The sequence below is a fragment of the Panthera leo genome, chromosome D4 (genome assembly GCF_018350215.1).
Source record: "Panthera leo isolate Ple1 chromosome D4, P.leo_Ple1_pat1.1, whole genome shotgun sequence".
NCBI classification, from domain to species: domain Eukaryota; kingdom Metazoa; phylum Chordata; class Mammalia; order Carnivora; family Felidae; genus Panthera; species Panthera leo.
Window position 1 is genome coordinate 4825269 of NC_056691.1, and position 23444 is coordinate 4848712.

Genomic DNA, 23444 nt, shown 5'->3' on the forward strand with positions numbered 1-23444 from the left:
ACAGGCCCCTTCCCCCGAAAGTTTAAACCCGTGAAGTAGGTGGAAAATGTTCACGTGTATGTTGTAATCCCTTTTAAAATGACTTCTAAGGGTCCTTCCCCCCCCCCCCTTTTGGACTTAGAACTGATTAAACAAAACAATGTTCTGTCCCAACCTGCGTTTTTCTTATTACTTCCTAATCATTTTACCACCGACATAAAGGCCTGTTCTTTTCCAACACTGGGCTCTTTAATCATTCCTGACAGGCCTGCTTTCTGTTTGGCCAGGCCCCAGCAAACCCTCCGCGGCTCTCCTCAGACCCTCTCCTGGGGGTAACAGCTAGCTTGGGGAGAGGGGCGGGAGGGCAGGCAGAGGGGGCCGTTATGCCCCCAGAAAAGCACCTCTTCCTGGCCTGTCAAATTCAGGTCTGGGAGCCGGGCACACCCTGAACATCCTGGGGGTGCCGGAGGACCCCCCACCCAGCCCCGCAAGAGCTGTGATCAGAACCAACATCCCCAAAGTAAGTGGGAGGCCAGGAGTCGGCAAGTCCCGTTCAACTTGAGAGTCAAGCTAATTATTAATATGAGCGTTTAAAACCATACCACTTAATTTCCAAAGTGCATCCGAATACGGTCTCCTGCCTGAGGTGGATGAAGCAGACCTCCACACCCCAGGGTCCCTGGCACACCTTGCTTTAAGGGGCTGCCCGAGCCAGGGGTCAGAGGCTCATAAACGATATAAATAACCCCGTGGCAGGGGCCCCCTAAAAAGGAGCAGAGGTCGGCATCACCTCGGGGAATCTGCATCAGATAAAAGCAAGCACGCATGTGGAATGGAACTCAGATGGGTGAGCAGGATTTGGGGGGCAGAACAGGGAGACCACGCGGGGGAAGGGAACGGCCCAGCCCAAGGTGTGGGGCCAGGATATGGGCTGGTCACCAAGGAGGGGTCTGGGGGCAGGGGGCCAGCTCACTCTGAACCTCGAAGTGTCTTTTATTTACTTATTTTTTTGAGTTGATTTACTTGTCTTGAGATAGAGAGAGCCCAAGGAGGGGAGGGGCAGAGAGAGAAGAAGAGAGAGAGAGAATTCCAAGCAGGCTTGATCAGGGGGTTGATCTCATGACCGTGAGATCATGACCTGGGCCGAAATCAAGAGTCAGACGCTTTAACCGACTGAGCCCCCCCGGCGCCCCTTGAAGCTCGAGACCCTGGGACACCCACGCCAAAGCCCCACAAGGGAGGCCAGGCTGGCGTCCTGGGGGCAGACCCGGCCGGGAAACCCAGAGTCGCTCCCTGAGGACGGGTCTGCTTCAGAGTGTCCCGAACCACAAGCCAAATCCACATGCGGATTCGTGGTTACCGAGGAAGCATCACCGGGGCCTGGGAGCCACAAGGCTCCAGAATGAAGAAGGTGCCCGAGGACAGAGGGAGTGGGAGGGTCAGGCCCCAGGGACACCCCGCAGGTTCAGACCAGACCTCACCGCAGCTGGGCCCCCAGGCCCCTCGGGCCCGGCCACGATGGTCACCGCCTCTGGAAAGGGAGTCCCGAAAGGCTACGCACAGTTAGTGAGGGATCCCGTGCCCAGCCCGTGGTCCATTTCAACTTCCCTCGGAGGAAAAGGGACCCGTGGCCTCCTTAAAGATCAGGGTGACCGGCAATGTGCTGGGGCATGGAGAAGACGCGGTCCCTCCCTTTTACAGACCCGTGATGGTAAATGACCTGCCAAAAATACACGGGAAGAGCCAGGATCTGAGCCCCAAGACCACGCTTGGGTTCACGTCAACTTTACTGAGGTGTCATTTCTCTATGACAACTTGTGTCCATCACTGGGGTATGACAAATGCACTTACCCGTGCAGCCAGCACGACATGGGCCCCCCCCCCCCCCCGCCATCCGGGGGTCTGGGCCAGAGCCCGACACGTAAAGGGGACCCCCCCATCCAGGTGCCCTTAACTCACGGATTCTCGCAGCAACGTAAAAGGCCGGTCCTGTTTGCAAAGCCGATGTCTCCCGGGGCGCAGCGAACACCTCCAGGCCCGGCAAACACAGGGCCCGCGGCAGACCCCGGTGCAGAGCAGAGACTTTGGAGCCCGTGGGGGCGCCTGCTGGCCTCCACACGCTCTGCCAGCTGGAGGTCCCACGGAGGCCGCAGGAGGCCTCAGGCCCCGCACGCCAAGTCCCCTGGCAAGGCACCTGTCACCAGCCTTGGCCCGGTCACCGTGTCTCTCAGCGAGAAGGGCGGCTGAGCACAGCAGCCGTGTCACTCTGTCTGTCCACACGGCTGCCAGGAGCCCGCCCGAGCCGCGCCAAGAGGCCTCGTCCTGTTCCGCGCACCAGACGGACGAGTCACGGCCAAGGCGGTGGACCCAGATGATAAATGCCCCCAGGAAGGCAGGGGCGGGCAGGTGATGGTGGGGAAGGGGGGCGTCCTGGAAACTGCCCGGGGACTCATGAGGAAGATGAGCGGCTGCCGACAGACTTCACGAGGGGACTTCAGCCAAGGGCGGCAGGGAAGTGGCCCTGGGTGGGGGGGGGCGGAGGGTCTGGGAGCAGCGGAAGAGCAGGGCCCTGGGACGAGGGGGGCCCGGCGCTCGCCGTGAGGGGGGCCGCAGGCGGTGCCTCCTTTCCCCTGGATGTGCCAGGAGCGAACGTGCCCCCTCTGCCCCAGGGTCAGGTGCACCCGGACGACAGGTGTGCTCCGGGACAGGGAAGCCAGGAAGGCCATCTACCTGAGACCAGGCCCCCGGTGTCCCCCGAACTCCACCTGCATCCACCCGACACCTCGACCCCGACCCACTCGCACACCACGAAATACACACAAGATACACACACAGGCACACGCCCCCCCCCCCCACACACACACACACGCGCGCGCGCGGGCACACACATACGCACCAGGAGACCAGGAAGGAGGGCCCGAAGCCTATGAAGGGGTAAAATCTCTGGTGACCTGCGACTGCAGCCTGGCCGGGTTGGAGAAATGTTAATCCACGAGGACCTAGAGACCCAAGGCGTCGAACCCAGAGCCTCGCTCTACACCGAGACTCGTTTCGTGTGTAACACGTGGCTGCTGGGCCACCGACAGTCCGAGAGGGGCAGGGACTGGCCCCAGCACACGTTACAGGCCTGGGCCCCGGAGGACACGCAGAAGACACCCAGAGCTAGGGGTGGGGCCAGACACGTCCCTGGGGTCCCACCCTGCAAGGTGCACAGTCGGGACCCAGTGGACGACCCCTGGCATCACACAGATGTGAAGACGAAATAAAACGAAGCGTGCTGAGGTGATGGGGGGGGGTCCCCCGGGATGACAGCAGCCCCTCGAAGATGGTAAGCTGACAGGCTGGCCACACACCCCCGAGATCTCCGGCAGGGAAGCTGGGGAGAGCACCTCCTGCACCCTGCTTCGCCAGGTCTCCCCACTCAGTGCTGGCTGTGCAGCCCCTGGCAGGGAAGGCTCCACAGGCCCTGCAATCTGGGGCACTGTGCCTTGAGGGTGAGGCTGGGGGTGGGGTGGAGGCTGGGGGTGAGTGGAGGCTGGGGGTGGGGTGGAGGCTGGGGGTGGAGTGGAGGCTGGGGGTGGGGTGGAGGCTGGGGGTAGGGTGGAGGCTGGGGTGAGTGGAGGCTGTGGGTGGGGTGGAGGCTGGGGGTGGAGGGTGGGGTGGGGTGGAGGCTGGAAGTGGGGTGGAGGTTGGGGGTGGGGTGGAGGCTGGGGGTGAGTGGAGGCTGGGGGTGGGGTGGAGTCTGGGGGTGGAGTGGAGGCTGGGGTGAGTGGAGGCTGTGGGTGGGGTGGAGGCTGGGGGTGGAGGCTGGGGTGGGGTGGAGGCTGGAGGTGGGGTGGAGGTTGGGGGTGGGGTGGAGGCTGGGGGTGGGGTGGAGGCTGGGGGTGGGGTGGAGGCTGGGGGTGGGGTGGAGGCTGGGGGTGAGTGGAGGCTGGGGTGAGTGGAGGCTGGGGTGGGGTGGAGGCTGGGGTGAGTGGAGGCTGGGGGTGGCGTGGAGGCTGGGGGTGAGTGAAGGCTGGGGGTGGAGTGGAGGCTGTGGGTGTGGTGGAAGCTGGGGCTGGGGTGGAGGCTGGGGTGAGTGGAGCCTTGGGGTGGGGTGGAGGCTGGGGGTGAGTGGAGGCTGGGGGTGGAGTGGAGGCTGGGGGTGGAGTGGAGGCTGGGGTGAGTGGAGCCTTGGGGTGGGGTGGAGGCTGGGGGTGAGTGGAGGCTGGGGTGAGTGGAGGCTGGGGTGGGGTGGAGGCTGGGGTGAGTGGAGGCTGGGGGTGGCGTGGAGGCTGGGGGTGAGTGAAGGCTGGGGGTGGAGTGGAGGCTGTGGGTGTGGTGGAAGCTGGGGCTGGGGTGGAGGCTGGGGTGAGTGGAGCCTGGGGGTGGGGTGGAGGCTGGGAGTGGCGTGGAGGCTGGAGGTGAGTGGAGGCTGGGGTGAGTGGAGGCTGGGGGTGGGGTGGTGACTGGGGGTGGCGTAGAGGCTGGGGTGTGTGTGGATGAATTTGGGCGGAGGCTGGGATGCCAACCGCCTTTTGGGGGCGGGTGGGGACAGGGCCTGAGAGGAAGGCCACCGAGGAGGAATGACTGGCCTGCAGGAGCGCTGGCAACATGCCCACGTGATTTAAACAGCCTCGGCGCCGGGTGGAGGGTGAGGGGGACACTGATGAAGAGTTTTCAGACCTCCCCCCCCCCCCCCCCCGCTGGCTTGTTAGAGAAAACCTTTTAAAAGAAGCCACTGGGGCTTGAAAAAGGCAGACAGAAGAGGGAAGGGGGTTCCCCAGGGTCACACTGGGCAGTCCTGGGCGGTGGGAAGGGCGGCCGTGGGGGAGATCCCTCATCTATGCCCTAAAACCTCAGCCTTCAATGTCCCCACGCTGTCACTACAACTATACCCACCTTGCTCCTCCGTCCTGTGCAAACAGAGGACCGTAAGTCCCCTCGTGGAGGAGAAAAGCTCTAAGTCAAGAACACACATCTGTTTCTAAGCGGGGAATCCACTGTTAAATAAAGAGCAACTAAGAAGCAGGACTCCTGGAATTAAGAATTAGCACACTGTTTCATCCGGTACCGGATTGTTAAATCCCTTTCTGGGAAGATTTTAAAGAAGCAAACTACAGGGCTTTCCTAAGAACGGCCAGGGCGCTGCCCAGAGAGCCCCTCCGCTGGCTGGTCGGAAGCGGGGTGCTCATGCGTGACCTCTCCAGCATTCCTCTGTCATTCCTCTGTCATTCCTCGTAAGGAATCAAAGACGATCTGCTCCAGCCGTTTCACTCGACAGCCCGCCGACACCCGCCTGAGATGCAAACTGCGTAACAAACAGGGACAAGTTACCCGCCGTATGTGCATTCATAAATTACACGGTATATGCAGAATGAGCTACACCCACACCCCACGCTGCCACCTCCACGCAAACCTGCAGGCCGACAGCTGGCTTGTTGCAGATCCCCGGGGGAAGTCATAAAACTCGTGCCAGACAAGAGAGGGTTTACAAGTTGCTTCAAATGTAACCAACCAACGAGGCTGGCGAGGCTGGCGTGGGTTTATCTACCCCCAGCCCTCCAATTTAGAACTAAGCTCTAGGTTTCCCCGCCCCCAGGAGAAAAAGTTCTGGGTCATTTCAAAGGTTGGCTCAGTACCTTATCTCCTTGTGCTTAAAGGAGAGGGTTAAAAATAAAAGCACCGGGACACTTCTCAACCTGAAGGGAGGAGCTTTGTTTATCCGCCCACAGCTCCTGGGCAAACGAGGCCATTGGTACCTAAGCCGGGGGCCACCCAGCTCGGGGACTAGAGCACCAGGCCGGCACTAATAAAGGCACTTGAAAGAGACCGTGTGCCTCCAAGAGGCATCTTCCTCAGTTTACCCAACAGTGCTTTAAGCCACACAATGGGGTGGTCACACCCATTGTGCAGACTCAGCAACTGAGGCTTCAGACGAAATGGCTCCTACAAGGGTTCCGACACGGCTCAAGGCCCCAGCTCCAGGACGTCCTAGAACTTTCTCCTCCAACACAGAGAGAGAGAGGAAGACAGAAAGAATCCCGAGCAGGCTCCACACTGTCCGCACAGAGCCCGGCAAGGGGCTCAATCCCACGAACCGCGAGATCCTGACCTGAGCCGAGACCAGGAGGCAGATGCTCCACCGACTGAGGGACCCGGACGCCCCACAAATGACCGCTGAAGAACCAGATCATCGAGAAAGAAACCCGGTCGCTGTCACATGCTAAGGGCACGGGTGAACCCTGGTACGTCACACCCAATGGAGTAAGCCAGTCATAAAAAGACAAACACCGTCTAATTCCACTTAGGTGAGAGCCTTGAGTCGCCAAATCCACAGAGACCTGAAGGAGTGTGTGGCCGCCAGAGGCCGGGAGGGGAGTAGGGGGTTGGCCTTAGACAGGGCCAGTTTCAACTTCGCACCGAGAAAGAAGTCTGCAGGCCGACAGTGGTCACAGCGGCCCAGGGGGAAGGTCTGCCTCCTGCTAGCAAACGGTAGGCTGAACAAGGGTTAAAACGGTCAACGTACAGTACATATGTTCTGCCACAACAAAAAAAGAAACAAAAAAACCCCACCTATTAAAAAGTAACAACGAAACAAACTTCTCCCCTCAAGCGTGAATCCAAGAAAGAAGGCAGTGATGGGGATTTTCTGTGTCCCCTCCTGGAAGGACAGGGGGCCGGGCCTGAGGGGACACTGGGTGGGGGTCTCAGGCGCTCTTACTGCGGAAACCCGGGGAAGTCCAGGAGCTGGGCTCCCTCCCCAGGGAATGAGCTTTCCTCACCTTCCAATGTGTTCCAGAAGGCAACAAGCACACTCCCCGCGTCCCCGCCCCCGCCCCCGCCCCCGCCCCGCCGCCCAGTCAGCAGGAACATCCTGGGCACAGAGGGAACGCCGCGCCCCACAGACAAAGGGGGCTCACAGCAAAGCCAGTCGGTTTCTAGGGCAGACTCACTAGGAGCTCATAAAAATACCTGAGTCTTAGGTCTGCTAAAAAGTATACGGCAATAAAATGCCCGTGCTTGCTTTACGTATACAAAGGCACACTGCTATGTTCCCAACACAAAATCCATTTGCTTTCCAGAAACACAAATCGGTTGACGGCCAGAGTAGTTTTAAAGGAAAGTGCTTTGGGTATCCAGAGACACAAAGTCAAAGGGAACCGGCACCAGGTCAGGCACGGCCACCCTGCCCCCCCCCCCCGCCCCCCTGCACTGTGCTGATCCCTGCAAAACCCCGGCCGGCTGCATATCCCAGCCCACAGATTCCCTGAGCAGATTCCCTGGAGCAGAACCCAGGCACTCTCCCAGCTTCATCCCACTGACCCACGCAGGCTCAGGAATCGCCAGGGTCCAAAAATGCTCCCTCCGGGGGCTCCAGCCTGTGGTGGAGGGGAGTCTGCCTCCAGGCTGCCTTCCAGGCGTGGGTGGCGGGACCAGGGCCAAAGCAGATGTGCCCTCACCCTGGAAGAGTCTCAACACTTCTGCTTCCAGGTGGGAAGACTGAGGCAGAGCCCCGGCAGGAGCTGGCCACCCGGGGCTACCGCTGAGACATTGCGTGGGGGCCACCGCTCTGCACTCCCCGGGCGGCCACCAGCCCTACAGAAAGGCAGGAGCGTGGAGGACAGCCAGACACACTTTAGTGCCCTTCCAGTCCCCGAAATCGGACACCCTGGCTCATCACGATCCCCCATGGGTCTTGGACAAGCTGCTCATTTCTGACGCCACCTATGGCTTTAGGGTCCCGTGGTTCCTCCAGAAGGAAAAATAAAACTGCTCATTACCCACAGCCTGGAACACCATCGGCTGCCTGGGACTGCACGTAGCCCATGGCCGCATAACGGGCACACACGTACGCGAATGCACATGCACACACACACACACACATGCACTCGTGCAAATGCACACAGGGTGCACGCACCCATGCGCGCTCGTGCAGATAGAGTGCACGCACACACATGCATGCACTCACGCAAATGCACAGAGTGCACACACATGCATGCCCACGTACACACGTGTGCACAGTCGTGTACACGCATGTACACATCCTTGCATGCATGCGTGGACACACACACACACACATACGCCAAGCAAAACTGCGTCAAGCCCCTGGCTCCACAGGGTTGAGGCGTGGAGGAGGAGGGGAGGAGGCAAAACACACAATCCAGGAGAGGAAATGGAAACGAAAGCAAATGGGAATAAATCAGGGAGAAAGTCCGAGAACAAAGAAAGGAGCCCAGCAGCATGCTCTGTTTTTTGTTTTTTGTTTTTTTTAAGAACTAAGAGTGGAGGCTTTCCTAGGAAATTCTAGATCCCAGCAGAAGATTGCATATTAAAGGAAATGCAGAAAATTACAGACTACGTGTGCAACTCCAAATTGCTGGTTTTTAAAGAAACGATTATTAATGAAAAGGGAAAAACACCGTTCATTTGAAGAGAATGCTTTAAAAAAAAAAAAACCCAGTAATAACTGCTGAGCAGGTATGATAAAGTAAAACTCAGGAGGAGGCTTTTTAAACCACACCAAACCTGGAGAGGTGTGGCAGGACCGGAGACAGTCGTGCACAGAGGGCAGCCTTACCCGGGGGGAGCCCTCCAGTCTGCTCTGTGGGGCTGGGGTCAGGGGAGCACGTGCGCCCTTAGACTGTAGGCGGCTCTTCCGGGGGAGGGCAGACTGGCTTTGCAGGAGCTCGTCCCGGATGCCAACCTGGGACGCCCACAATGACCAACTTCCAGTTTAGAAGGAAAAATCTCCCCTGAGCAACAGACCCAGGTCTGCACCTAGCAATCTTTGAGAAATCTGCACGTGTGGGGAAAACTAACCCACGGAAGATGGCCCGGCGGTCTGCACTCCTACCAAACCCACGTGGTGGCACAGTGACAGGAAAATCACCAAGATGCGATCCCTCGTGGACAGTCCCCTGCCTGCGGCCGGTGATGCCCCACTGGTACCTGGCCTCCCAGAAGACCCTGCCCTTCCAACACCCATGACCGTTCCTTCATGCAGTGAAGACCCCTTTCACTTTATTTTACTGGGTCTTAGCTTGAGGTCACAGTCACATGGACCTTGCATTATTAAATGGATCTTATCCAACGTGCATGTTTTTTTTTTTTTTTTAAATGAAACATAGTTGACACACAACAGTACACAGGAAAACCTCGGTTTGCGAGCATAATTCCTCCTGGACACACGCTTGTGATCCAAAGCACTCACCCATCAAAGCGAATTTCAAGAACCATTGGCTCAGTTGCGATCACGTGACATGCAGCGTCACATGCGACTCTTAAGACGTGGCTCGTTTATCAAGTTAAAACTTACTGGACCGTTTGCTGGTCTCGTGGGACACTCACGGAACAAGCTACTCGCAATCCGAGGTTTGGCCGTCCTAGTTTTGGGTGTTACCACACAGCCACTCCACACTCACACACGTTATGAGATGCTCGCGTGTTCACGTAGCTTCCATCCATCCCTCACCCTACAAAGTTATTACAGTATTCCTGACCATATTGCCTATGCTGGACTTTTCACGTACTTTTCATCCCGGTGACTTATTTATTTAAAACTGTAAGCTTGTAGGGGCGCCCGGGTGGCTCAGTCAGTCGGTTAAGCGTCCGACTTCGGCTCAGGTCATGATCTCGTGGTTCACGAGTTCGAGCCCCGCGTCGGGGCTCTGTGCTCACAGCTCGGAGCCTGGGGCCTGCTTCCGATTCTGTGTCTCCCTCTCTCTCTGCCCCTCCCCGGCTTGTGCTCTGTCTCGCTCTCTGTCAAAAATAAACACTACAAAAAATTGTAAGACAAAACTGTAAACTTGTACCTCCTGAGCCCCTTTGTTTATTTTGCCCACCTCCTACCTCCCTCCCCTCTGGCAACTACCAGTTGGTCCTCTGTATTTAGGCGTCTGTTTCTGTTTTGTTTGTTCATTCGTTTTGTTTTTCAGATGCCGCACATGAGTGAAATCATACGGTATCTGTCTTTCTCTGCCTGACTTACTTCACTTACTCCCCAGCTCCATCCATGGGGCCAAGAATGCTGAGATCTGATCCTTCTTTTCTGGCTGAGTGATATTCCTTGTATACGCGTCACATCTTCTCCAGCCTTTCATCTATCGATTCCTTTCATCGTGATGTGGAAAAAGTACCGGGGTGCAGGGACTGGGCGGGGGGGGAACGTGACTAGTTCTTTCCCTGACAGTCTGAGAAGCAGAGAACCGTGGACAAAACGTCCGGGCTCCAGACTGACAATGCTTCCACCCAGCCCTGTGCCTTCAGTTCTCGGGGCTTTGTTACTGGTGCATTTACCACCAGTAAGATGTACCACCTTCCCCGCTTTGCGGGGCACGGTCAGGCGATACTGGGCACAGGCACACCACCGTGCGGCCAGCATCACAGGCCTCTTCATCGTGCAAAACTGACAGTGGCCGGCTCATCTAGCTCTCGGATCAAGGTGGCCACCCTGGCAGGGGCTGACCCCAGCCGCCAATGGAATCCCATTTGAAAACAAATCGATCAAGACGGAAGGGATCAAGCCACCTTTGTGAGCAAAGCTTTCTGAAAACAGCTACACCAAAGACGTGCTCGGCCAGCACCCATGCATTTCCACTCACGGCAACGTCTAAAGGGGGCCAGCTGTCATTCCTTAGCTGGGAGTATCCTCCCAGGACCCGTCAAAGCAACTTTTGTCTTCTACACGGACCCAAGAATGGAGAGGAATGGATGAGGAGCCTCCGGTGGGTACAGCCTCTCCAGAGTCACCGAGCTACCATTTCTGAGTTGGGGTGCTGCCCCCACCTGCACGCTCAGGACATTCAGGGGCGTGGGCCACCCACCCGCTCGCCTCCAGTGGGGGCCGGAGGAGGGGTCTGGTCCTCTGGGAAACGTGGAGTTGGAGATGAAACGAACCTGTACTGGATAGTGAGTTTCTTAGAGAATGCAAACACCAGAATGTAAAAACTCCACGATGAAAAATTAAAGACCGGATGACCATACATACGACGCGGGTATTCGTCGGGACACCGAGAAGGAGCAAAACCAAGGGAATCGAGGGCAGGGCCTCAAGGAGATTCACAGCAGCATGACTCATATGGTCAGAAGGGGGAGGTAACCCAAGGGGACAGAAGAGGGGATAGACAAATGTGAAACACACACTCGGGGGAACGTTAGTCTCAGGAAGTCAGGAAATCAAGACACCTGCTACCGTACGGGTGAACCTTGAGGACGCGATGCTCAGTGAAATAAGCCAGCACGAAAGGACAGATCCTGTATGATTTCACGTCCATGAAATAGACAGCAGTCAGATTCGCAGAGACACAAAGCAGCATGGCGGCAGCCGGGGGCCGGGGGAGGGGAGGGGAGGGAGGGGAGGGGAGGGGAGAGGAGGGGCGTCCTCGTTTAATGGACTCAGCTGGTTAGAAGGAAGAGTTCCTCAGGCGGAAGGCGGTGATGACGGCCCGACAATGTGAACGTACCCGACCCCACCGCACTGTTCGACGTTAACTGTCCAAGTGCCCAAAAATGGTGTTGAGTGGTTGATTTTACGCTGCGTATAATTTGCTGCAACTGAAAAATTTTAAGGTATTTATTTATTTATTCTCTTAACCAAGACGAGTTATTAAGGGTCTTCTGTGTGCCTGGGCATTTGGGATACCACGGGGAACCTGGTACAAGGTCCTGGAAACTGGGGGCTCCCATCCCCCCGCCAGGTTAATGAACCAGTTCGCCTGCTGACTTACACACCTAGGGCGACCGATCCTCGATTCGGCAGAGGAGCTTCTAAACGACACTGGTGTTCACGGGCAGGGCCTTATGAAGCAAGCGTTGGGTGGCCTGTGTTTCTGTCCTGAGAAAAGTTTCTGGTTTCCACCCTGAGCTCTGTCGTTTTGCCAGCACTTGGCCTCTTCTGATCAATGACAATCCCAGGGGTTCCATCAACATGTCCACACTGACTACTAAGTGAGACATAGGGTGTGGAAGGGGGGGGACGGTCCCGAGGCTGCAGGAGGCCGGTGTGAGCTCAGAGGAGTGACGTCCGTCCTGAAACAGAGCCGGCCTCCCTCCAGACAGCTCCTGTGCACCCTGCCTAGTTCGGGGCGTCGCAGAGGGAGGGGGAAGGTGGTCATCTCCCAGGAACACAGACCGGGAAAGAGGCTGTGACCAAAGAGGCTGGGCTCCTCTCAGACACCAAGGCCGCTTCTAGAAGCCACTTCCAGGGGTGCCTGGGTGGCGCAGTCCATTAAGCGTCCGACTTCGGCTCAGGTCACCAATTCACCGTTCATGAGTTCCAGTCCTACATCAGGCTCAGATTCTGTGTCTCCCTCCCTGTCTGCTTCTCCTCTGCTCATGCTCTCTGTCTCTCAAACATTAGTAAATGTTAAAAAATTTTTTTAAAAAGAAGCACTTCTGAATTCCTGTAACAGCTTGTGTGTGGTCAAGGCTCTTGCGAAAGGCACCCCCAAGTGCTGGTAGAGGAGGCGGCCGCTGCCCACGTCAGCACAGCTGTGTGAGGCAGGGGACAGGTTAGGTGAGGGGGGGAAGATAGAGGGGGGAACAAGATAGAGGGGGGACAAGATAGAGGGGGACAAGATAGGGGGGGACAAGATAGAGGAGGGTACAAGATACAGAGGGGACAAGATAGAGGGGGGACAAGATAGAGGGGGGACAAGATAGAGGGGGACAAGATAGAGGGGGGACAAGATAGAGGAGGGTACAAGATACGGGGGGGACAAGATAGAGGGGGGACAAGATAGAGGAGGGTACAAGATACGGGGGGACAAGATAGAGGGGGGACAAGATAGAGGGGGGACAAGATAGAGGAGGGTACAAGATACGGGGGGACAAGATAGAGGGGGGACAAGATAGAGGGGGGACAAGATAGAGGGAGGGACAAGACAGAGGGGGGATAAGATAGAGGGCGACAAGATAAAGGGGGAACAAGATAGAGGAGGGTACAAGATACGGGGGGACAAGATATAGGGGGGACAAGATAGAGGGGGGACAAGATAGAGGGGGGAGGGGGACAAGATAGAGGGGGGACAAGATACGGGGGGGGACAAGATACAGGGGGGACAAGATAGAGGCGGGACAAGATACAGGTGGGGACAAGATAGAGGGGGGAGGGGGACAAGATAGAGGGGGGACAAGATACGGGGGGGGGGCAAGACAGAGGGGGGTGTCTAAAATTAGCCGGACGCTGAAACAGACATTTACGTGTTATCAACTGTTGGGGAGGGGAAGGGTCCGAAGCACTCCCTGGCTTTTGTCTCGGGTCACCGGAGGAATGGAGGGGACACTTCCCGTGCCTTGAAGGACGGGATGAAGGGCCCCAAGGAAGCCGGAGCCAAGTCTGCTTTTAGAGATGAAGCTCAGGAGGTGCCCAGCACACCCAACACGAGGTCCGCAGGGGCAACTGGTCCGTGGAAAACATCCACCGAAACATCTCCCGACTACGGTGTTTTGGAACCAGAAGTTCTAGCCTGGGGAAACGTAAGCTCTTAACGACTTTTGAACGAGGAGCACGTACAGGCTTGATAGAAGTTACCGCAGCAAACACCAACCTAGCACTTTCAGCAGAGCAAGCGCGGTCCCTGAGGGCTTTGTAAGTATTAGCTCATTTAATCCCCAAGACGAGAACCCCGCGAGGTGGGCAGGTACTGATGCCTCCCCGAGGGGAGGGTGTTTGGGAAGGAATCCAGAGCACACAGGAGGACCACGGGGTTAGAAAGCACACCAGCCCCAAAGAAAGATGCTTCAGACAAACTCAGCATCCTCCCTCTGCTCCCTCAAAACTAATTGATTATGAATGGATATGAATAACAAACGAAATTAATCTCCCGTTTAAGAGATTATCCCAAACGAGCTCCGCTGAGATTTTAAAACACTCGACAGAGCCAGAAGAAACAGCAACTGAGATTTCAAGGGGAAGGTGCCAATTAAGAAAATGACTCCGATTCCTCCAAATGCAAACCCTTATAATTTCATTAGGCAAACCTATAAAGCTGGCACCTTGGACGGCTGGACTGGGCTGACCAGGAGGGAAAGTTTTCCCTGCCACGACCCCACATTAGCACGTCACGGCGGATCCGGCTGTTGTCGGCCTCCAGCCAAGGAGAGGAATTTAAGAAGAAACCACAATGCCCCCAAACCTCTTTAATTTACAGAGCACCGGGGTCCACGGGGCCTAATGCAACACACCACTCTGCCAAAAACAACCTATAGAATTTCTTTCGGATGAGAAAACTAAAATGCCTTGCTAATTGCTTTTCCTCTCCAGCGACCGTCTTGGAATGCAATGCGCGGGCCTGGGTGCACTTCTGTCCCCATCCCCGGGGGTGCAGAGCCCGCCCGTGCTCACGGCTCCTTCCCGGGCGGTGGAGGGTGGGGGGGGGGGGTACCCAACGGGTCCATGAGAACCAGCACGCACGAGGATGACAAAACCCCTCTTCGCGGGGGAACCAGGCATGAGCACCCAAACCTCAAAAGGCCTCGCCAGCCGCTTCAAGCTCCCGGACTCCCGAGTCACTGCACCTTCTATCTGGTTCTCCCTCCTGCCCGTGGGTTTGGTCCCTTGGGAAACCTCACTGCTCTCGGAAGAACAGAAATACAGTGCTTTTTCTTCCATTCGTGTTTTGTTTTGGTTTGGTTTTTAAGCTTTAGGAGTCTCATTAGTTTTGACCTGTCGGTTGGGCAGGAAAAGGGCGAACGGGTGCCGCCCGATGTGCTGCAGCCGCCACAGAAGGTCTGCGAGGGAAGGGGCGTGCTGAGGCCCTCCGGCTGGCTCGGTCCAACAACCACAACGCCCTCGCGCCCGTTATTATTACTGCCAATACCTGCACCCAAGACCATGCTGAGGACCTACTAACTTCGCATTTGGGGAGTCTGCACTTAAGAAATAGCTTCAAGGTGGGGCGGGGGGCGGGGTGCCTGGGTGGCTCAGTCGGCTGGGCGTCCAACTCTCGGTTTCGGCTCAGGCCATGATCCCCGAGTAGCGAGATCAAGCCCCCGGGTCGGGCTTTGCATGGAGTGTGGAGCCTGCTCGGGATTCTTTCTCTCCTTCTCCCTCTGTCCCTCTCCCCTGCTCTCGGTCTCTCTCTCTCTCTCTCTCTCCCTCTCTCTCCCTCAAATAAAAAAAAATAAACAAATAGGGGCGCCTGGGTGGCTCAGCTAGTTAAGCGTCCGACTCTTGATCTCAGCTCAGGCCATGATCTCATGGTTCTTGGGTCCAAGCCCTGCATCAGGCTCTGTACTGACAGTGTGGAGCCTGCTTGAGATTCTCTCCCTCTCTCTCTCCCTCTCTCTCTCTGCCCATCCCCCACTCATGTGTGCTCTCTCTAATAAAAAATAGAATAATTTAAAAATAATTTAAAAATAAGATCATTTTGAAAAAAAGAAATAGCTTCAAATACAGAGAGACAATCAAGTTCAAAGAAATCTGAGTTTATATTTAATGCCTAAAACATGTAACATTATTAACAACATGGAATAACAGAAGCAACTTAACATAGAACAGAAAAATGTTTAAAAACACTATTACGCATTCCTTATAAATGATGTTTCTACACACATTTCTGGGACGAAGCAAAGGATCCCATCACTACGGCGCCATCAACCCTGTCACCTGCTCCTTTTAAAAACAGTCAAACTCGGGGAGCCTCCGACTTCAGCTCAGGTCACGATCTCGCGGTCCGTGAGTTCGAGCCCCGCATCGGGTTCTGTGCTGATGGCTCAGAGCCTGGAGCCTGCTTCAGATTCTGTGTCTCCCTCTCTCTCTGCCCCTCCCCCATTCATGCTCTGTCTCTCTGTCTCAAAAATAAATAAACATTAAAAAAAAATTAAAAACCGTCAAACTCAGTGTCCTCCACACAGGCTCTCTTTGAAAGTAGACATTCCAATTTTGCTAAATGCAGAATAGATTGTGGAAATAGGAAGCCAACATAAAAAACAAAAACAAAAACAGGATATGTACATAGTCTCAAAAGTATCTCCCTGAACGATATGACCTCGTCAAGAAAGAAAAAACAGAAATTATACAGCAGAGAAACCTGGCAGACCCCGCCTTAGCCAAGCGGCCAGGCTAACGCCCGCAGCAGAGGGACACGTGGACATCACACGGCTCCGGAAAGAGCTCCGCGACGCTTCTGCTGTCTTCCCCACAAAAACGCACCCTCTGAATCTGAATCCACACGCCCGAAACAAACAAACCCAAGTCAAGGAATGTGCCACACAATGAGCAGTGCTCTTCAAAAGTGTCAAGGTCAAGAAAAACAAGGCAATCCCGAGGAACTGTCACCGGCTGGAAAAGAAGAAGGAAACATACGAATGAAATGAAATGTGGGATCCTGCTGGCGGATCCCGGACTGACAACAGACATCGCGAGAAAACTGGCAAGATTCCAATACGGTCTGAGGTTCAGCTGACGGGATCATGTCACGCCCACGTTAATTTCCTCTCTCTGATACATGCGTTGTTTTGATGGGTGCTGTTCACTCTGGGGAAAGCCGGGTGAAGGGTACAGTTCCCCAAACCCTTCACCCGAAACTATTTCCAAGTAAAAAACAGTGTGTATTTCCAAGTAGAAAACAGCTTGATCTCACAAGCTACAGGGTGTGTATTCCTACCAAGATGCACTTCTAAGTCAAAGCAAAAAGTTTGGATTTGAAAAAATGTGAAGGATAAATATTTCAGGAAAAAAAATGTTTAGTTCCACAAAACGTGCAACAGGTGAAAATTTAGGATCACGTTGGCTCATCAGTTAAAACTATTTTTGAAGCAATATTTAAATGTAACATTTCTTTAATATTCCGTTTCGGATAGTGTATTAAGAGTTTAATAGACTTATTAACATTACATAATAGATATTTAGTTAATGTTGTCTTGAGATTTAAAAAAGCAGAACTACTTATTATGTAATAGGCCAGCAAAGAGTGTATAACATAGTACAGCCTTTTAAAGAAAACATTGACAGTAATTATTAAAACCTAAAAGGAAGACAAAAATCTATCATACGGCAATGTCCAAAGCCCTCAAGTGCACTGGTAACAACGATCCACGCTTGACAAAGACTTTTATTCTTTGGAATGAATCACACTGAAAAGATTCAGCCTCTTCTCTCTCTACAAAAAGACCCCAGCTCCGCCAGTCAATGAAAACGGCATGGGACCGTGTGCCACACCAGCCGTGAGGATTCACAGAACATTCAACCGCCTTCCAGAGACTCCGTGGACAAGCCGACCGAGGAGAAGGCAGAAATACTAACCGCTGCCCCAGGATCCACCATTAAGTAGAAATAACCTCTACACTGCGCACGGAGCCTACTTTTACAAAATGGTTATTAAGATAGTTAGGGGTGGATAAGACAGATAGTTATTAAGATAGTTAGGAGCCCTGGGTGGCTCAGGGCATGATCTCCTGGCTCGTGAGTTCGAGCCCCGAATCGGGCCCTGTGCTGACAGCTCAGAGCCTGGAGCCTGCTTCCGATTCTGCGTCTCCCTCTCTCCCTGCCCCTCCCCTGCTTGCACTCTGGATCTCTCTCTCTCTCCTTCTCTCTCTCAAAAAATAGACATTTTTTAAAAAGGCTCTTAAAAAATGGTTAAGATAGTCAAGGGGGCTCCTGGGTGGCTCAGTCGGTTAAACATCCAACTCTGGATTTTGGCTCAGGTCACAATCCCAGGGTCTTGGGATGGAGCCCCGAGTTGGGCTGTAGTCCCCGACCTCTGCGGAAATAAGTTACCTGCAAGTGTATGAGCTAAGAACTCGGGCACAAACTAGCCTCCTTTCAGCACATCAGTTCCGCTTGTAGCTTGATAAGTTTTATTTTTCCCACCAACACATTCACAGAAAGTTTAAGCCTGTAATAAAGTTTTCAGTTTTGTTCATACGATGCAATTCTGTCTCCAGGAGTTAGGACGTTTGGGGCTCTAAGCAGACAAATCGTAACCGTAAGTGTCTTTACCTAAGAAGAGGTCTGCAGAGTCCCCCTGGCAAACAGTATGGAGGTTTCTGGATTAAAACACCACAAATGCGCTAAACACCTTTCACAAACACCGTGGTTCTGTCCGCCACATCAGAACATCCAGATCATCTGCATTCCCCTCGTGTAACATCCGACAGCACGGCTGTCTCTCAGAGACGTCATCCTGAAACAGTGACAGTGACCTGCAGGCCGCTGCAGCCTGCATCGACCTCCCACAGGGGCACGAAGGGCACAGAGGGCTGACCCCCCACAGACAACCTGAACCCGCCACAGACAACCTGTGACATCGACCCCCACAGACAACCTGAACCCGCCTCCCACCTCGGTGGCCCCTGGGATCTGTCTCGGCCTCTGGCACCCAGGGGGGAAGAGTCTCATACGTTCGGTGTCCCGCTGGAGGATGTGCAGAGGAGATGCCAAGGGCGGGCTGACCTTGGCCTCTAGAGTGGGCGTCGGGCGAGTCTCCCCCTCACCTGTATCACAGGTCCGTTCACAGAGGCTCTAAGACCTGTCTCACAGAGGGATCCCAGGAAGCCCAGCAGCATCTGGGAGGTGTACAAGGTCGCATCTGGGCTACAACAGGCCCCACTCAGGAAAGAGCCAAGAAAGGAGAAGCCAGTGCTGGCTCGATCCGATCACGGGAATTTGTCTCCTCGGCCACTAACCATCTTGGTGCCTGGGATTCTTCCGTGGTCTTGCCAGGAGTCACTAACTCTGGATGAAAATTAGAAACTCGAAGTCACGAATAAGTGTGCATAGAGGGGCGCCTGGGTGGCTCAGTCGGTCGAGCGTCAGACTTCGGCTCAGGTCATGATCTCACGGTCCGTGAGTTCGAGCCCCACGTCAGGCTCTGTTCTGACAGCTCAGAGCCTGGAGCCTGTTTCGGATTCTGTGTCTCCCTCTCTCTCTGCCCTTCCCCCGCTCATGCTCTGTCTCTCTCTCTCTCTCTCTCTCTGTGTCAAAAATAAACATTAAAAAAAAAAAAAGTGTGCATAGATTTCGAGTCCTTTTCGCTTCTTTTGTTCAGGGGAAGCTGCCATGACACTTCTGTTGGTGAATTCTCTAAGCTCACCAAGCATTCTAGTGAACGTTCCGGTCAGCAACCAGCACCCCCGCCTCACCTCTGCCCCCTCCTCGAAGCCTCAACTGGGCAACCCTTCCTGCAGAGAAGTCCGGAGGGGCCCTGGCCTCCACTGGCCCCCACCCTTCCACCTTTATCTACCCAACCGCCAACATCTGCTGGGGCTCAAATCCAAAAGTCCTCTTGTAAAGGGTCAGAAAATTCTGAAGTGAAGCCATTGTAACCATTAGGCAGCTGGTCCCATCTTGACCATCACCGTCACGGTTTTCCTCGTGGTAACTCAGACCTCAACCAAAGCAGCCAGAGGGATGACGACTCTGTTCAGGGCCCTTCTCGTCAGGTCCTTGACGTCGGGAACATTTTTTTCTTGTAATTAAGAACAGAAACTTAGCAACACTTTCCTAGAACGTCAAACCTTATTATCTAACTAATACCCAACTACGGTTCTCCCAAGAAACAGGCAAGCAGGGGGCGCCTGGGTGGCACAGTCGGTTAAGCATCCGACTTCAGCCAGGTCACGGTCTCGCGGTCCGTGAGTTCGAGCCCCGCGTCAGGCTCTGGGCTGATGGCTCGGAGCCTGGAGCCTGTTTCCGATTCTGTGTCTCCCTCTCTCTTTGCCCCTCCCCCGTTCATGCTCTGTCTCTCTCTGTCCCAAAAATAAATAAAAAAACGTTGAAAAAAAAATTAAAAAAAAAAAAAAAAAAGAAACAGGCAAGCAGTATGGGGACTCTGAGGCTGGCCACCACCATGGCAGGAGGATCCTCTAGGATCTTTAAAGGGGCATCTGGGTGGCTCTGTCAGTAGAGCATAAGACTCTTGATCTCAGGGTCGTGAGTTCAAGCCCCATGTTGGGTGCAGATGTTACTGACTGTATATATATATATATATATATATATATATATATATATATATACACACACAAACACATATATATATATACACATATATGTAAATATATACATATATAATAATTTTTTTAAGATCTTTAAAAAGAACAGACTTCCCAAACACCCAAGTTTTTCCCATCCTCGGGTGGAAAACATTCATTGCCTCTTAGTCTATGGGAACAACTGAAACCATGGGACAGGCGAGGGGCAGAGAGAGGGAGACACAGAATCCAAAGCAGGCTCCAGGCTCTGAGCTGTCAGCACAGAGCCCGGTGCGGGACTGGAACCCACCAACCGTGAGATCATGACCTGAGCCGAAGTCGGAGGCTTAACCGACTCAGCCGTCCAGGTGCCCCTCTCCCATAATTCTTGAGCTATCTCCCTTCCCAGTGGCTCTAAGATTAATTCCCGTGTTTGTTCAAATATCAGCTATCTGCTTGATCACCAGCTGCTCGAGGACGGTCGTTAGTCCCCTTCCGATGCCGCTGTGCTCTTGGGGTTCCCTTGCACCCTGAAGGGCCCCTGGTATGGGGGATTCTTCCAGCAGAATCCATGGCCGCCTCTCCAGCTGCCCTTACACACACACACACACACACACACACCAGTCCCCGGGTTTCCTAGCCCTAAGCTGCAGCCACTACTATCTGAAAATCAAATCAGACTTTTTCAGAAAGAATCCACAACCCAGAAACTAAAGGGAAGAAGATATCTGGAGAGAAGCTACTAGGAAAGAGGTTCCGTGGGGGTTTTAATTAACGTGGCAGAAAAAGGCATCGAGGCCACCACAGGTGGGAAGACGCCGGTCACACCTCCTGCACCAGCACGGAGTCCTCTGTGCTGAGAGAGACGGTGACGGCAGAGCTAGAGCACGGAGAAGCCTGCCCGGGATGGCCGGGCACCTGCTTCCCAGGCTGGCACGGACCCCGCTCGCTGCTGCCTACGAGCTGCAAGACGGCGGGGCCGGGAATCGAGGACGCATGTGACACTCAGAACGTGCCTGGGGACAATTTCAAAAGGTTAGCCTTGGGTCTCTTTAAAAAAAGAATGCGTTGGGGCGCCTGGGTGGCTAGTCATGACTTCAGCTCAGGTCATGATCTCACGGCTCATGGGCTGGAGCCCCGCATCGGGCTCCGTGCTATGGGTGGGGAGCCCACTTCCTATCCTCTGTGTCCGCCTCCCTCTGCCCTCACCCGCTCATGCTCTCTCTCTCTCTCTCTCAAAATAAATAAATACACTTCTAAAAAGTAAAAACCATAAAAAGAGAATCTGTCAAAAAGACAGGCAAGGACAAGCGTTGGTGGCGATGTGGAGAAATGGAACCTTCGCGCATCGCTGGGGAGGGCGTAGCCCAAGACGGCGCAGACACCGTGGAAAAGTCTGGGGGGTCCTCAAGATGTTAAACACGGACGAGCAGACGATCCCGCAGTCCCACTCCTAAGCAGACACCCAGAAGAACTGAAAAGGTACATCCACAAAAGCCCAGTAACACCGTGCGCACAGCCGCGTTATTCACATCAGCCGCAGAGCAGAAGCGAATCGCGTGTTCGCCGATCGATCGATAAAATGTGGTGCTTCCATACGGTGACTGTACTCGGCAACCAGAAGCCAAGGAGGGTGCCCAGGCGACAGGGTCCGCGACAAGCCACGTGGCTAGCAGGTACGCTGCGTGTGACGTGCCGGGAAAGGCACCCTCCCTCCGGGGTCTCCGCCCACCAATCCCACAACCCCCGTCTGACCGTGAGAACATCAGACAAACCCCCAAGCCGCTGCAAACTACACGACTCTACTCCTCAAAGCCGCCGCGGTCCTCAAAAACAAAGCCCGAGGCACCGTGCCAGCCAAGAGAGGGCACGGGACAAGTAAACGCAGTGTGGTGCCCGGAACAGAGAAAGGTCACGAGGTGAGAAGCAAGGGAAAATGGAAACTGCATGGACCTCGGTTGGATCCATAATTCTGAGAAGTGAACTCGGGAGATGTTAGCAATCGTGGAAATGCACGGTCCAGTTTCTGGGAGCTCCCTGCGCTCTGTGCACTTTTCCCGTAAATCTAAAACTGTTCTCCCACCAATTATCTTCCGATAGAGGCGAAGTGCCCTGGGATGACGAGGATGAGCCTCGAACACACGATGCTGAGTGAGAGAAGGCAGGCACGAAAGGCCACCTACGGTATGATTCCCTCTATAGGAAATATCTGAACAGGTAAATCCACCGGGACAGAAAGCAGGTGGCTGGTGGCCAGGGCCGGAGGTGCAGGGTCTCCTTCTGGGGTAATGAAAACGGTCTAAAACGGACTGCGGTGGCCGCACGACTCTGTGAATGTACTGAAACCCAGCAACGTGTGGGCTTTAAAATGCTCAATTTAGGGTATGTGAGTCGCATAAAGCGATTATGATTGTTATGTTTAAAGAGGATCCAATGGGGAGGGGGGGCTGAACCATGTGAAACAGACTTTATATTTTAGAGCTCAGGTTCACAGAAAAAGTGAGCAGAAAGTACAGAGAGAGTTCCACGTGTCCCCCCCACCCCGCACCCCCCTCCACCCGCCCACCCCCTCCCCCTGCCCACCCCCTCCCCTGTCTCCCCCACCCCCGCAGCCCCCACACCCCCTCCACCGTCTCCCCCACCCCCGCATCCCCCTCCACCATCTCCCCCACCCCTGCACCCCCTCTACAGTCTCTCCCACCCCCGCACCCCCTCACCCCCGCACCCCCTCTACCGTCTCCCCCTACCCCCGCACCCCCTCCAGCACCCCCTCCACCGTCTCCCCCACCCCCTCCACCGTCTCCCCCCCCTTATTACCATCTGACACCGGTGTGCTGCATTTGTACCCTGACGAACCAAATCCATATACAGTTACCCCCCCCCCAAGTCCGTGGTTACAAAGGGCTCACTCTGTTGTAAAGCTCTATGGGTTTTAAGCCAAGCGAGTCTTGTACCTGCCATGACAGCATCAAAGAGAACAGTTTCTCTGCCCTAAAAATCCCTGTGCTCCACCTGTTCACCCCTTCCCCCCAACCCCTGGCACCACTGATCTTTTTCTGGCACCAGTGTTTCCAGACCGGCTCCTTCCACTTCAATCACTGTTTACCTACCAAAGCAGCAATTTCGTACCACTCATTCCACCTAAGAGCATTGCCTGCCTTCAAGATTATACCAAGCGAGACCTATGCATCTGGACGTGCGTATATACATCTACACACACACACCTGCTTATGAGGCGAGGCCCGGGGTATGTGGGTGGCCCGGCCGCTTAAAGGTCTGACTCTTGATTTCGGCTCAGGTCACGATCTCACGGCTCGTGGGCTCAAACCCCAAGTTGGGTCCTGCACTGACAGCTCAGAGCCTGAGGCGGGGCTCAATCTCACAATCGTGGGATCATGACCTGAGCCAGAATCAAGAGTCAGACGTTTAACTGACGGAGCCTCAGGAGAAGACAAGCGTGTGAAAGTGGGACCACCTGAAATTGCCATTTTTGTAGGCTGAAAATAGCCAATGACAGGCAATGTCATATGGGGGGGGGGGGCTCTCATATCTTGTCTAAACAGGCACTGGTG